The sequence below is a fragment of the Hipposideros armiger genome, unplaced genomic scaffold (assembly GCF_001890085.2).
Source record: "Hipposideros armiger isolate ML-2016 unplaced genomic scaffold, ASM189008v1 scaffold_35, whole genome shotgun sequence".
Classification (NCBI taxonomy): Eukaryota; Metazoa; Chordata; class Mammalia; order Chiroptera; family Hipposideridae; genus Hipposideros; species Hipposideros armiger.
Window position 1 is genome coordinate 1,953,548 of NW_017731385.1, and position 16,659 is coordinate 1,970,206.

At 36.4% G+C, this 16,659-nt stretch overlaps 1 long non-coding RNA gene across 1 annotated transcript in view; it reads right to left on the reverse strand.

Annotated features, from left to right (window-relative positions):
• LOC109380380 (uncharacterized) overlaps window positions 1-16,659 on the reverse strand; it is a 27,430-nt gene that overhangs the window by 6,615 nt on the left and 4,156 nt on the right. Inside the window, exon 2 of the long non-coding RNA XR_002123460.1 lies at window positions 15,468-15,571. This is a non-coding gene — a long non-coding RNA (uncharacterized LOC109380380). The remainder of the gene's footprint in view (window positions 1-15,467; window positions 15,572-16,659) is intronic.

The following is a 16,659-nucleotide window of genomic DNA, read 5'->3' on the forward strand; positions in this document are numbered from 1 at the left end:
CTTTGAAATGGTTGCCTGTTCGTGGCCTAATTGGGGAGCTTGGGGGGTTAGTCCCAGCCTCCAGTTTTGAGGTGTACACTATGCCTAGTGTCATAGCCTCTTATCTCTTTATAGGACAGAAGATGGACATGATATACAAGGTGCAAAAAAGGGAAGAAATGAAACACATGTAGACACAAATACACACAACCAAATAGCAAAACAGAAATAAAAAGAGGATAGAAGTTATGTACTCCCAGGGTTTCCTTCTTGTTCCTTTATTTCAGTTCGAAGCAAGCCATTCTCTCTCTTGTGAAATTGAAGAAAAACCTGGATAGTTTCTTGGCATGCCTTCCTTATGTGATATTAAGTATTTCTTTGAACCCCAATTCAAAAAGTAAGGGAAATTCAAAACCAAGTTATATTAAAATGTAAAATGTTACTTAGAAATTCAAGCCATCTAAAGTCCTGATTGAGTGTGGATTCTAGGATGCAAGGAGATGAGATTCAAACTCATAAACAAATGCATAAATATGCTGCTTAAGTAGTGTGGACAGTGACAGTTTTTCAAAGGGTTTGGGAAGGTGAGCTTTTCATGCTGGTTATTGGTCTAGTAAGATCCAATTCAGCAAGCAGTTGTTAAGTACCTGCTATGTACTGGACCCCCCTGGTACTGGCTCTTACACAGATCCATGTACTATATATAAACTCATCTGACCTCTGAACCTCACTTACCTCGTCTGTAAAATGGAGGCCGTTCTGCATGAAAACAGGACACAGAACCACATGATATTTTAAAGTCCCTGCTGAAATATATAACTTTGTGACTCGAATTATTTCACCGGTTCTATGGACCCAAATAATGTTCTATGAAAAATGGACTCCAACCATATCTCCTTGTAGAACCAAACTCAGCTTTCTAGAAAGCAAAGTTGGATCCTGAATTATGGAGGATCAAAATACTCTCACTTTGTGTCTCTTCCAGAGCATTTCTTCTGTGTCCGCTTTGCCCAATTTGACACCAGGGTGCATTTACAGCGTGCAGAAGATACACGCTTTGTTCACTCATGGTCAGGACCCATGTGGTGCCTCCCCGAAGCTGTGATCTCGGAAGCTGACCAGGTGTCACTTTTCCCTGGCAGTAAATTCACCAGAACCTCCCTGTGAATGTCCGTGGTGACGATGGAAATCCTCTTCCCCTCCCTCGGCTTCAACAGATGTTTCCTCCGTGACACAGGACAACAAACCTGTGAAGTAATGAAGGTGGAACTCACACTGAAACACCGGAGACTTGAGAAGGGAACACACTGATTGGATTATTTCCACGATATTTGGCTGTAACAGCCTGTGACAACTATCCCTTTTCATTTCCCATCCAGCCTCCAGGAGATGGAAGATTTAGTATCCTCTCGCCCACTTTAAATCTGAGAAACTTCTCCTTATGGCTTCTTACGAGTACCGGAGGCTGGAAAAAAGCCAAGTCGCTTTAGATTTGCAGCGAGGATTCCTATTAAGTTGCTTCAGTTTGCAGTAGAGATGCTGGTGGCACTTTGCAAAGACTGTCACCATTGACCTGCAAAGGTTGTACATCTAAACCTCTGAGTGCTGCTTTCATGTCAGCAAATGAGCTGTTTTCAATCCTGGTTTCACATTTTTTTTGCTGTTTTGCCAGGTTCCAAGCTGAGACTGTCAACATTACTATAACTTGTGATCTTGCACAGCCATCAGTTTAAAACAATTTCCATGCACATTTATTCAGGCCGAGACACAAGCAGGAGGTCCCAAGGTGGCCGGTTCTTGCATTACTCTAATCCAGTTACCACTGAGTTAAAATGCTTTCATTACAGTTTCAAACCCCTGGGAGAAAGGAGGTATGACAAGCCGGGGTCTGCTTATTATGTTTGAAGCCAAGATTGACTCCAAGAAATAGTAGCGAGACTGAACAAGTACACGTGTGCACGCTTCCCTCATTCTGTCTCTTTTGGGTCGTATTTTTAGTTCTTCTGAATTTGAACTCTCTTGAAGGTCTTTCAGCCTACCTTGTTGGAGATTTGGAGAGCAATGATACAAAGCAGTCATGATAAAAATATTACTTATTCATGCAAAGTCCATTGGAAACTCATGTGTCTGGGGCATGCCTCAGCCTGCCCCTAACCCCTCAATCCACTAAGATCATTGGAAGCTGTCTAAACCTGTTCACCCAAGCATCGGTGAAGTATTAAAAATTAACCACTTCCCTAACTTCTTCCTTAATCATTGCAGATGAACACTCTAAATCAAATATTTAAGGTACAATTTGATGTAAAGCAACTTATTTATTCAATTAATATTTATGAAACAGCTACTTAAATGCAGGTACTGTGCTAAGCATGGTGTCTCAAAGGAGGAAACGTGCCGGTAATACCAACCTTTCCCAAGTTCACAGCCTTAGTGGGGAAACTGGACAAGTGAGTCATCTTAATATTTTAAGATGTGTGCTATCACAGGAGAAGGACAGAAGCTGTGGAAGGGAGACTCAGAGTCTCTCGCAAAGACCCATCTCCTGGACAAGACATGAAGAAGGCTGCCTGCCTGGAGGAAAATGTGCCAAAATGCAAACGCAAGGCTGACAATGTGTTTAGGGGAAGGACAGACCACTTTCATGCAGCGTGATCATCTGTGCTGAAAGGGAAAAGGCCAGGAAGGATTTAGAAAGATAGAAAGCAAGACAGAGAAAGGGTTGCTGTATTCTAATGCATATGTACGTGCAATTTCATTTACACTGAGCAGCTGAGGGTCCATTTTTCTAAGCGTTTGAAACTTACACTATTTAAGTATCCAAACTTTATTTCTGTTTCCGTCTTAGAGACCTCTATCTTCAAGATGTTACCTCATTCCTTGACTTCCCAACAGTGCACCCCAGTAGTTTTTCTGTACCTCATGTCTAGTGAAAGAAATGAGAAATAATTATGAAAGGGATTTATCTTCCTAGCTAGGGTGTAAGATCTTTTGAAGTTTTGGACCTTACTTTTTATGCTTTCTGCTCTCTTAGCTCATATTATGTGCTGAATTTATATTTTGGAAATGAGTAAGGCTTGAATGAATGCACAAATGAATACATGAATTTAAAAATAACACAAATAAGAAAAAAAACAATCTGTACAACAGGTTAACTTAGAGAAACATAAATATCAAATTTATCCTTTGTATTTCTTTAGTATTTGACTTAATTATTTTGTTAGTAATTTTAATAGATTACTCTAAGTTACCTCCCATTTTATTCTTTAAAGAATGCATACTTTAGAATCTACTAGAAAGTTTGAAGAATTGTATATGAAATTCACAAGGAAGTAATTCAGCATCTCAATTATTACAAGGTACTAACATGTAAAGATGTTTCCTTTTTTAAAAAAATGTTTGCATCCTGCTACTGGTAGAAATTAATGGAAAACTGAAGTTGGTTTTCTTCTTATTGTGCAGTTTATATTTGCAAAAGTAGAGTTGAGTTTCCCTAACACCAAATGTAAACGTCTTTGAGAAAGTCATAATCAGTGTCAAAGGCCAGACTAGAGTTGGATTCAGCTCAAATCTTTATCTTGGAAGGTTGAAAATAATTGGTGGATGGGGGAAACTTCATAAATCTTAGTAAAATGACTGGTGAATGGGTTACATGGAAATGTATGTTACCCAACACCAACCAACCATAGAAAATTACCCCTGCTGTTTTGATTACTTCAAACTGTAATTAACAATCCTAAAATACTCTAAAATTTCTTTTTAATTTAGTTTGAAGGACATAAGTAAAAACTTATTAGATGTGGAGGTCTATGTAGATTCTACAAATATTAAGCACCTACTATGTGCAAAGCAACGATATAAGAATGAAGCAGACACAAATCAGTGCCCTCAGGGAGTTCGCATGCTACTGGGTAGAAACAGACATCTAACAAATAATTAAAATCTATAGTACATGAAATGGTGATAAGTGCTACAGAGAAAAATAAGTGTATAATAATTTCAAATATTGCAGTCAGAGGAGACCTCCTTGAAAAGGGGAGATTTAATCAAAGATCTGAAGGAAGTGAGGAAGGAAGCCATGTAGCTGCTCTGGGGAAGGGCATCCCAGGCAGAAGCGATGACAAGTGCAAAGGTGCTGACGCCCATCATGAGTTGGAGAGACAGAAAGGAGATGGCACAGCTGAGGCAGAGCTAGTGCCAGGCAGAGCAGTAGGGAATGACATCAGTCAAAGCAGTGAGTGTAGACAGGATGGTGAATTGTGTGGAACTGTTGGAAAGACTTGGTTGCTTACTGTGCGTGAGATGGGAAGTCACTGGAATTGGGAGCAGGCAGTGACATGATCAGACTTGCTTTTTTGCAAGAACACTCCAATCGCTGTTTTGAGAATTGTCTGTTGAGGTACAAGAATGGTGGCAACGGGGGGTAGGGGGTAAGGGAGAGGTGTATTACAGCAACTCAGTGAAAGCTGCTGGTGGTCCGGCAGGAGCAGAGGAAATTGATGTGAGGTTCTAGATAGAGTTTGAAAATGGAGATAAGGAGACTTGCTGATGGACTAGAATTTTGGACATCAACAAATGAAAAGACACAAAGAAAACACTGAGGTTTTAATCTCAGCCACCAGTCAAGAGACTTAATTTTTCTTGGGGAAAACAATGAGGCATCAGCAACGAAACCAAATCAAAGCAAAAAAAACTTTTGTTTTCTCTTCTTGGAGAGGAAAGGTGAAATAGGTTTCTTCGTTGAAGTGAAATGAAATGGAACCCCTGGGCTTCCGAGTCCAGGATATGGTTTTGAATCAGGACTTTTCCACTTTCTCATGGACCGCATGGTCATGGGGGAATTATTTGACTGTGTTCAATTTTCTAATCTTAAAAGAGGCGATAATAATAGCACACACTTCATAGAAGTGTTTTGCATACTCGAGAAAGTTTGTGTAAAGTGATCATGACTCATTCATAGTAATCACTCAGGAAAGCAAATTGATTTTTGTGAAACTAGCAATAACCAACCATTTCAATGGTCATAAAACATCCCATAAACCATGAAGAAATGATCAAAATATTAGCATATAAATAATTTTTTTTTTGCAACACAGATTCTTTGTAGCTAGTTACTAGTTGAGCACCTAAAACTAGAGAGGTATTAATAGAATGTAAAAATAAACATCATGGCCCCCATTTTCAAAGAATTCAAAGATTTGTGGAGGAGACAGATGTGTGCACAATAAATCGTGAGAATCAATGAAAATTGAAGGAAAATAGTGATTTTCTTCCACTGAGAATGGAATTAGTTTAGCTGAAGTTTCTAAATGGGAATAAAAGCTTTAGACTATTTTGATGGTATTTCCTGAACCAAAAATCAATACGTGTCATCCAAGAAACATAGACATGGGGAAAAACAGGGTCAAATATTTGAAATCTGGACTGTCCTACAAAATTCAATGTTTATAGTAATTTAGAAATACATTACCTTATATTAATAATTATTACATGAGCTACTGTGAAAACGTTTGCCCTCTAACATTCACGAAACTGAACACCCCTGTTGGGATAAACCAGGTTTTCCCTAAGAGAAACCTAGAAATACATTTAGTCAAGTCCTGAATTCGGAGTGCTTATCTGAACTAAAATCAAAACTTTCAAGCTTGTCACCATGCCATTATTAATGGATGTTTAACACCCTGCTAAGCTGGGCTACCACTCAGCTGTTTGCTGTACGTTGGTTGAATAGCTTGTATTCTTCCTGCTCATAAAGTCTTCGTCAGTGTGCATATTGCAAAATCATCCTGAGTAAACAGTCTGTGTCATCTGTATTGAAGGGAAGTAATGTATGGATTAGTGGATAATAGCATGGGTTAGGGAGAAAAATGAGTCACCAAAGTAGCTGGTTCAAAGGAATAAATAACTAAATCATTATCTTGATGCCTGACTTAGAAAGATTTAGCTCTGAAAGGCATCATGTCTACAATATAAAGACCATTGTGTGAAGCCCCATTACAGACTGCAGGTTGGTAGTTTATGACGGGAAACTGTGGGCTGCGCCTACACCTAACAAAACATGGAATTAGAAGGGGAAAAAATGGAAAGTTACTATGACACTCAGCCAAATTTCTTGCTCCCTGATGATGAAAATTATAATAGAAGCCATTGCCATAAAAAAGAGATGGGGTAGGTAGAAATAAATTGTTTTGCTTATCAAATATAGATATACTAGGAAACATCTTCCTGGAAAGGTTTTTAATGCATGCATGGCACCCATTCTGTGCTCCTGGTGCAGGGGACACATAGATAAGATACACATATCTTCAAGGACAGTACAGTTAGGAGCAGGTATGGCAGATAGATTTTGTGGCTGCATCAGTGCCGGTTGGTTAGAAGAGGCTGCCTGTGGCACTGTTTTGAAGAGAATCCTTACTCAGCAGGAGAAAGTACTGTGATCAGTTAGTCATGTCTAGCAGAGATGCTCTCATGGAAATGGACACTCAAGCATCAAATGCTTGACGACAGTGACCCAGTGGGAAGAACAGACACATAAACAGAAGGGAACAATAAAATTGTAAAATAGAAATATGCAGGAAGTGCTGTGGGGGCACAAGAGAGGTGAGTTGGGTCAGGGGAGGTCTTAAAGGGGAGATTATATTCAGTTCGAGTCTTGAAGGACCTGTGTTGTGGACTGAATGTTTGTGTCCCCCTAGCTAGGAGTTACATGCCAAGAGAGTTATTGCAAGAGGGCTTCAGTAAGGAGAGAGAGAGAGATAGCTCAGAGAAGCACTATGAAGATCCATGGTTTTAACTTGGGGGGTCGGGGGGATCAATAAGATTTTATCTGCCAAATTGTTGTACGCACATTTAGTGGTGCAGAATGCTTTGTGACTAATTTTTTGTGGTTCAGTAAATGCTTTATTTTGGGTGCACATAAGAGTTTGTTTAGGAGATCATTTAGAATTTTAAAAAAAAAGAAAGAAACTTGAAATGAAAAAGCAAGACTTCTTAACTCTGTCCAAGTTTCTGTCTTTATTTCTTCCTTCCCAATCTGTTTTGACATCAAGACTACCTTGTTTTGTCAACTGTGCTGGAGACAGATAAGGATGGCAGGTATGCAGCTCAGTAATCATTGAGCCTCAAGTTGTCTTGACATCTGCCAATAGCTAAAACACTTTATTTTTAAGTCGGAATTATCTGCTCATTCGCTTTCCTTGCTATTAAAGTTTAGTGACGCAGCCAAAAAAACACCACCATTACCCACAAGAAAACGACATTGTAGAAAATAGAAAACACATTTTTAGAAAGACTGATTACTTTCTATTTATTTTTAAATTACTTTTGCAAAAAAAAAACTTAGGCTAAATCAGTTAAGTTCAGATTTAAAGCTGTTTTCTTTTGAATTGTCAAAAATTAGAAGTCTTATAGTCAAAAAGAGTGCTAATAAATTTAAACTGGGACTCCATAGACTTTTCAGTAACAAAGCTTGGTTTAGCAATCCTCTACTTAGTAAACCTATATACCAATAATGTCCTCACAATTTGGGAAATCTCTCTAAAATTCAAAAAGTAATATGTAAGTGAAAAATGCTATTTTAAAATAGTTGCAACTGATAATTTTATAGATGTACTATAAGGTTACATAGATAATGTCTACTTATTTTCCAGTTTAATAGAATATTTAAGTTAATTGTTAGGTACAGTATAAATTAGACAATTATTTATAAAAATAAATTATTTTTTTCAACCCATTTTTATGTTCTCACTATTATTTCTCAATTCTGGAATTACTCTTTTGAAAGAAATAATTTTGAAGTGTTCTTTTGGCCAAAATTGAAAACTACATGTAGCCCTCAAAAAATGGAATAGGTATATTTCAACTCAGTTGTGTATGTCATGAAATTCAAATTTAGGTTTTTAAATGGTGCCAAAAGAAAAATAAACAAAAAGAGTGCCCATATACCTAGTCAAAGATTTCTTTGATCCATATATAGGTGAAGAACTTGTGTACCAAAACCAAGCTACTTATTCCTAACTTAGGTAAATAACCCTGGGAATGTTACTATACTTATCTGGATTTTAGCATCCTTCTCTGTAAAGTACATTGTATAAATATCTCATAGTGTTTTAATGAGGTCTAGTTGAATTAAATGGCTATAAAGACCTTGGGAAAGTATTGACACATATCTAATATCAATACTGGTTGCCTGTTAATATTATTACCAGAGGTAAAACTCCTCAAACTTTTGTTACAAGTGTCCTACAGGCAAGGAATATAACAGAACATTACCTTTCAGAGTCATGATTTAGAAATTTAAAGTCAAAACTGAGTGTAAATATTACTAGAGACAATAAACCATGTGATACAGTGTCTGAGGACAGTAAATTAGTTATCATATCCCCATATAGTCAAACTTCCAGTGATAAAGAGAATTCTAATTTTAGAATTTTAGATCAAAATAAAATTTTATTTTAGAATTCTCAATGAAAATATACGTCTAAGTGATGCTGATTAAAAAGATCCAGAATATACTTCTGGATATCAGGAAACAATTTGTAGCAGGTTAAACCTCCTGATAAGAACAACTCCAAATTCTGGAAGATTATACATTATAGATATAGATATGTAGATATAGATATATATGGATATAGATATAGATGTATAAATACATATAATGTTACATATAAATATCACATATATTTATATGTGATGATATGTGTGTATTTATATCGATTTATAGTATCTTTACATATATTCCAGATTTTTAAGTTGTTCTCACCAGGACAGTTGGCCTGAACAAACCCCCCTCCCCTTATATCCAGAAGCACACTCTGGGTCTTTTTAATCAATATCACTCAGACATACATTTTCATTGAGAATTTTAAAATAAAATTCTAATTTTATCTAAAATAAAAATTATCTTTGTCTCTGGAATTTTTAATATATGGACTATGATAAATAATGTGGTCAAAGCATAACATTAAAAAAAGAGAATAAAACAGACAGCAGAAATCAAAGGATAACTACTATATGGCTTTAGTAATATATATATATTTTACAAAGGAAAATCTAATATTTTAGATATTTGATTAGGAGCACGAAGAACACTCCTCTGATCCTAGGAATGTCCTGTATATTGATCTGGGAAACAGTTACATGAATGCATTCTGTGAAAATTTATCAATGTGATGACTTTTCTGAATTTATACTTAAACAAAAAGCTTAATTTAACAAACAGAAAGGATTCAGGTTATTATGCTTCTTTTAACAGTGCAAAATGACAACTTTAGATATAAAAAATAAGAAAAAGTACATAAAACCTATTTGGCAAAATTCTACTTTTGATTCACACCCTAAACCATCAATCCAATTATTTCTAAACATTATAAGTATGATCTAAAAGCCAACTAAAGTATCATTACAATGACTGTTACAGAAAACAGTGCTCTCAAAATATTGGAAAACTCCCTTAGTTGCTATTTTATCATTATTTTAAATAAATGCAGTACATAACCATGGCAAATAATTTGTATTATCCATTTTGCATGTATAATATATGCATGTGTATACTGAGGGGTGCCAAAAAAACATATACACATGATTTGTATTCATGTTTTGTCATCGGTATATATTGAGTATTACAATTTTAATACAGTTTTATCCTTTCTTAAAATGTGTATATATTTTTCCTTTCTTAAAATGTGTATATATTTTTTGGCACCTTCTGTATATACACACATTATATGTTTGTATATTTCTATATGTGTATATGTATACATATACATATGATGGATATGTATATGTATATGTATACATATGTAAATATGGACAGACATATATATCGATATAAATATGGACAGACATATATACACATGCAATACTCACAAATAGATATACATATGGTACAGAAACATGCCATTTTTTCTGCAACTTGTAATTTTCACTAAAAAATGCATAAAATCCTTTACGTCAACTAAGATTCTCTTCATTTTCACTTTTACTGATCTGTTCATTTATCTGTGGCAGTGGGACTTGACCATCTTTGTCAGTGCCTGGCACACGACTCTAATTGACCAAATACAATATAATACTATTATTAATACATAACAGTTGTACATTTGTATACTGGTATTTGTTACACGTGCCATTCCGCGTCTTTCTTTCCCTCAGTATTTGCTGTACATCCATGTCTGTTCATGTTACCGCTTCTGGTTTTGCCTTCTTGCCACAGGGCACTCAGTGGGGTACGTGCTCTCCACTTTGTCCATTCATGCTCTCAGTGATAGGCGTCCAGATACTGCCTTCACCTTCTCACACCGCAAATAACACTGGGGGCGGGGGCTTATATTTGTCCACATGTGGACCTAAGTGAGAATTTTCTTTAGCATGTATGCCTAAAAGCATAACAACTTGTTTATCTGCTATGCACAGATTTCATTTATCTAAATACCACCATCTTGCTCTCTGGAGTGGTTGCATCAGTCTCATAAAACACGTATTCCACCAGCACAGCACCAGGGTTTCCACATCCCCGCTTACTAGCCTTTCGTACTTGGCGTCACCCATCTTTCCACACTTAGGCAATTTAATAGGTAAAGTGATATTCAGTTGTTGTTTTAATTTGATTTTCTTTAACTTGTAAATTTTTAGATTTCCACTTCAGTGCATTGCCTATCTCTGTCTGTTTGTCTGTCTCTTGGTGTTGAAGCATCTTTTCTTGTTGATTGGCAGGAGCTCCTTGTATATTCAAGCCACTCATTTCTTGACAGTTTTTCATATTGTAAATATCTTCTCTCATGCTGTTATCTATCCCTTAACTTTATGTGTGCTATTGTTTATTAACAGTAAATCCTCAATTTTGATTGCAATAAAATCCACTTTTTCTTATAGATTTGTCATTTGAATTTTATTTAAGTTATTCCATACCCTTGAGTCACAAACTTTGTCTCATATTTTCTTTCATTAATTTTAGTTTTGTATTTCACATGTTTTCACCTTTTCACATTGACCTATATTGAGTCCATGTAGTATAAAAATATGTATTTTTCAGTTGATTATTGCTTATTCTTCTTAATGATTACATATTATGTCATATGAATACACTTTAATTTATTTAACCAGTAAGCAGTTAACGACTGTTGAGATGATTTTTTTTTTTTAGAGTTTGTTATTATTCTCAATGATGTAAGGAATATCTTTGTTGAGTTGCTAGGTCAATGGTATATATTTTTTTCTTTCTTTATTTTGATATTGTCAAACTGCCAATATCATGATTCAATCACAGCATAAATACTGTTCTATCTGTGATGTCTAATAAAAGTACACTTTCCATTTTATGCATATAGATATATAGGCAATCAAAAGTTATCTACAATTTGAGATTCTATGGTGGTATTAAATTTTTTTTAATTAAATATTTTATTCCACCACCCATGCTAAAGGTTGAATTCCATTTTTATTTGAGGTCCTTTCTTAAATTTTTCTTGACATTCTTTGATGTGCTGTATTTAATGTCATTTTCCATTAAAAATAAGAAGAAGAAGATGGTGGTTAAATAGTAGCAAACATGTTAAAAGAAAAAAATAAAACCCCTTGAAAATATAATCATTCATGATTATATTACTCCCTGTGGGGAAGTACAAATAAAAATAGACATCTGAACACTACCTTTTAAAATCAGAAATGTCACTTGTAAATGGGTTATCCAAACCTAACCATAATCACAATTAATTTTTGTAAGTATTTCACCAGAGGACTCTTGTCTTATCAAATAGAATGATGATAATTAATACCAAATATTTTGAAGGTACTTGACTGTAATTTTGGCCCGGAACAGAATATTTGCTAAAACCAGGAAGCATTTATTTAGCAGTTGGTCCTATTATGAAAGACAGATTTTAACTTATTTGCGGAAAAAAAAATACACTTGGCATATAAATATCACTAACTCATTTTTAAGCAAAAGTAATCATTTCATAGCAGGAAAAATCTACACGAATGAAATGTTTAGTGGCTGAGCTAAAATGAGACTGTACTGATATACTTTTATTTTAACAGCATGTTAACCAGGGTGTGAGGTAATTGACACTTTCATTCATTGCTGGTTGGGCTAGAAAATGATAGAAACTCATAGAAATAGAATTTGGCAACACATCTAATACATTAAATATAGAATGTTGGTTAAAATGCTGTGAGGGTAGTTATTCAATAGAATATTCTGTGATATTATCAAAGAGAATATACACAGAGAAAAATCATTAATATTTATTAATAAAAAAAGAATTTTTTAAAAAGTCAATACTCTACATATTTTCCTTTCTTTTGCTCTTCAATGATTAGAAGGTTATATATATTCTCCCCTATTCCTTTATTACTGTCAATTATGAAACAACATTTATTTAAACCCCAAAGTATGTTGATTCAACTATCTTTTAGTTTCCTCCCTCCTTTGTACCTCCTAATAATTTCAGATTTGGAATCTAGATTATTATTGATACATTATTTTTACTGTATTAATCTCTCCTTTCAAGAATAAATTTTAACATGTCCATTATATTCCTTAACTATAGTTTGCAGTGAGTGTTAAAAAAAAACTAAGGTTTATTGGTTTCACTTCTCACCACTTTTTTCTTTTATATCATATTCTCTCAGTTCTTGTTTATACTACTCTGCTTCATTTTTCGTTTGATCAGAATATGTCCTTAAAGCAGTTGTTTGTTATTTTTTATGAAAGTTTCAGAGTGGTCTATTTTCGGACCCCATGGATCTGAAAACATCTTTTATTATCTCATGTTGGAATAATGTTAAAATCTCATATCCTGATAGAGTGACCCACTCTCCTCACCCAGTCCTGTGTTCTGATACCTTCATCAAGCACCCTCAAAATCCAGTCCATAAGTCCTCTCGTGGTGCCCCCCTGTTTATCTTGGTTTTCTTGTAACTCCTTTGGCATGAAGTCATCATCAGGTTCAGCCTGCCCTGAGAATGCTGTGTGTTACCATCAGAGTTTGGCTTGGCAGCCGTCAGAGTGGTGATGGGCCTTGTGACTTTGCAGGGATCATAAGTCAGTAGTCTTCTCGTGTGGGGGAAATGCAAGCTCCTACCAGGGAGAGGCAAGGCACCTCTTCAGGCTCTGAGAACTTGAGGGGAGCCAGAATATTTGGGGCACGTGAGGTTTACTGGGGTACGTGAAGTTTCCTGCAAGAGGAAAACAGGCAGAATCTGGCAGGAGAGCCTCTGCCTGCCATGCTGCTCTGGCAAAGCAAAGCTAATGGAACAAGGAGCTCCAGTGAAAAGATCACCCGGTAGAGGAGTCCAGCACTGGGCAGAAAACACTCGCTCTGGTCCCTTCTCCCACAGGCAGGCATTGACGTAGGAGGAGCTTTGTTTCAGCCAGAAGCAGCAGTGGATCCTGCAGGTACTATACCTGCAGGCTGTCGGATGCTGTGCTCCTTGCCTCTGAATGGAAAGGTCTTAATTGAAAGATCTAAGAGGCACAGTCTGTGGGCGCTATAACCAGTAAGATACCCGCACCATGAGAACTTGGTGGGGAATGTCAGGCTCATGGCGGCATCTCCTGTCTACTCCATAGAGGAACACGAGCCAAACAGCCCAACACCACACATTCCTCTCTCTCCACCCTCTCCTGAGAACATATCATTGCACTCCCCACAAGTTAAACATATGCTTGCATGATTCAACCACAGCATAAATACAAACACTGAAATTATTTTCCTCAATTTTATTCATTCACCACCTAGAGCTCTTTACTACGATAGATTCCAAATTTCTGTATCTTAAACCACAGAAAATTACACCTCTGTGGGACCTTAATGTTCACCAAGTCAACTTTCACATTTTCTGAGTGAGAGAAGTGAAATTCAGCTCTATGAGCTATGAGTGGGAAAAACAGTTCTTAGGGCGGAAGGTTGCTGTACTTAGCAAATATTAAAAAATACACAATGCCCAGTTAAATTTTCATTCCAGATAAGCAACAAATCATTTTTGGTAGTATAAGTATATCCATGCAATATTTGGGACAAATTCATATTAAAAAATGACTCATTATTTATCTGAAATTCAAATGAACTGGATGTCCTTATGTTGTATCTGGCCACCCTACCTGAGCTCCAGAATCACTGTGCCACCTGAATAGTTACAGCTTCCACTCCAAACTCCTCTGCGTGTGTTGTAAATTTCTGCTGGGCCCTAAAAGCAAAACCGCTAAAGAAGAGACAATGCAAAAAGGCTCTGCATGGCCTTTGTAAAAAGTACAAATACATTTAAAACCTTAATTATTCAAGAAACGCACGCTGACCAGATACTGTACACAGTGTGCTTTGGTGGGTGCTAGGCCAGTGCTTCTCACATGGGGGTCATAATCCTTCCGTGGGCTAAGAAATCAATTTAGTGTGTTGTGACCAGTGGGGTTTTTTTGTTTGTTTGCTGTTTTTGTTTTTGTTTTTTTATGAAATGGGATAAACTGGAACGGGAACTATCATCGTGTAATTACATTCCCTAAGGGTACATATTTTGTAAGAATTTTTATTTCATTTTATCATTGTGTGTGCGTGTGCCACATCGCACTTTACTAGGCCTGTTGAGCACTGACCTCAAAACATTAATCTGAAATTAACCGCGAGAACAAGCCGTTATTCTTTTCTTACAAATCCATTTCCACAGGGTCCCAAAACCTAGGGTTGCCCTAACTGATACAGCCACTGACCACATCACACTGCCCATCCCCATGAGAAAAGAAAAAGGGGCTCTATCTAAAGGCCCCAAAAGACTTATGACAAGTAGGTAAAAACATGAGGTTTCAAACATTCTTGAACAGCAGGCAATGCATCCCCAGGCTTAATGGTTAAGATCCACTGGACTATGAAGGTCAGGGAAAGTCAGGGCAGAGCTTGGTGACTTTATAATGAAGTCACATGTGAACCAGCCTTCCACGTTAACTACAAGCATTTCTTCTAGCGTGAACACATTATCAATTCCTCTGGGCTACAATTCTTAAACGTGGAGCCTTTGAAAAAAGGCCTTTGGAATTCTGTGCTTTTAAATAATTAGAGTAGTTTAAGTTTCACTCTGAAGTTTTATTTTCTTTCCATTAGATAGCAAAGCATGACATCTTGCTCATGACATGTTAAAACACTATGCTGATTATAAATATTGGTTTTGTTTTCCCTGCCAGAGTAACATTTTAAAGAGGAACGTGATTATAAAATGAAGACAACTGAAAACATGAACAAAGCTTGCAGTTCTGACTTACCACACAGAACCCTTGACCAATGGGTTACACTACTTTTTCTAACCTTTACTGTTACCCACCAGAATAGGAAAGGAGTTAACATTCATTTTTCTGTAATTATTTCCTCTCACATAGGTTGGGGTTTTTAAGTTATAAAAAGTGATCAGACAGCACCTTCTCTTTTTTCTCCCCAAATCTACCACTTCTGATTTAGTGAAAACATCACAAAATAAGACCAAATTCCATTGGGACACAGTACCTTCAGCTTACTTGATGTTATTTGTTTGGCTGATTTTGCTTTTTCTTAATCCCAAGGTTGAAGTTACATCAGAGAAAAACATCATTCCACATAGGTCTCCTAACCTAGGCAAAAAAGAGATGAGAAAAATATCTCAATTAGGTATTATACAAACTGTCAACTAAATTGAATCATGCCTATGCCTACCCTTTTCATGTAAAGCACTACAAGTTGAAATATTATAAAGGAGTGAAATTATTTATATCAAATGAAAGTGAAAAAGTTGGATTTTGCTGTCTATAGTTGTAAATATTATATAAAGTAGAATGAGGAGTCAAAAGGGTGGTACTATGAGGATAACCCTATGGCACAGTCTTGGGGACACATCTTAGTGTCCCCTTAGAATCACCTTTTCTTTTTAAGGGGGCAGAGGGAGCATCGACAGTTGCAGCAGAAAAAGGAACAGCTCCACTCCACAGTTTTTAAGCTCACCTTTAGAGCTGAGCATTTTTACAGAGGGTCACTTCCCACATGCTGAGGAAATAATGCCCTAGAAAATGAATAGGAAATAAATATCCTCAGATTAATGCTATATAAATACATTTGCTATAGGATTCATTAAATATTCATGGTACGCACATGTACAGGTCAAATTACCTTTAAATATTAAATTTCTTTCCAGTGGTGGGGCATTTCCGATTTATTCAGTGTTTATAAGGAGCCGAGATGGAACCCATGCATTTATTATCTGCCAGCAAATTCAGCTGCTGGTTTAACTGGGTTCCTAAGGTTAGAAGGGTCTTAGCTCACAAAACTGTGAAATAGCCTCAAGCATCTTATCCCTGTCCTGAAATTCTCAGCTGGAACTTAAAGATGTGCTAAAATCCCAAGTATTGTACACATACTTAAAAAAAAAAAAGACATGGATTGTTTGGGGTCTCCTGCATATTATGCCTGAGGCACATTACACAAATCTCATTTAATACAACTAGACCACTGAAGTAGGAAGCATTACCCTTCCACCAATGTAAGTGATAAAAGAAAGACTCAGGGTGATACCATAAGTTGCACATGACCATACAAAATGGCAGAATCAGGATGGAAACCTGGTTCAACAGGGCCCAGCAGTTCACCTGTGTCTGTGGTGATGTCACTTGTCTCATGGGGCACTATAGATCACAATGTTCTCCAAGCGTTAACGGCTTGGACAGAT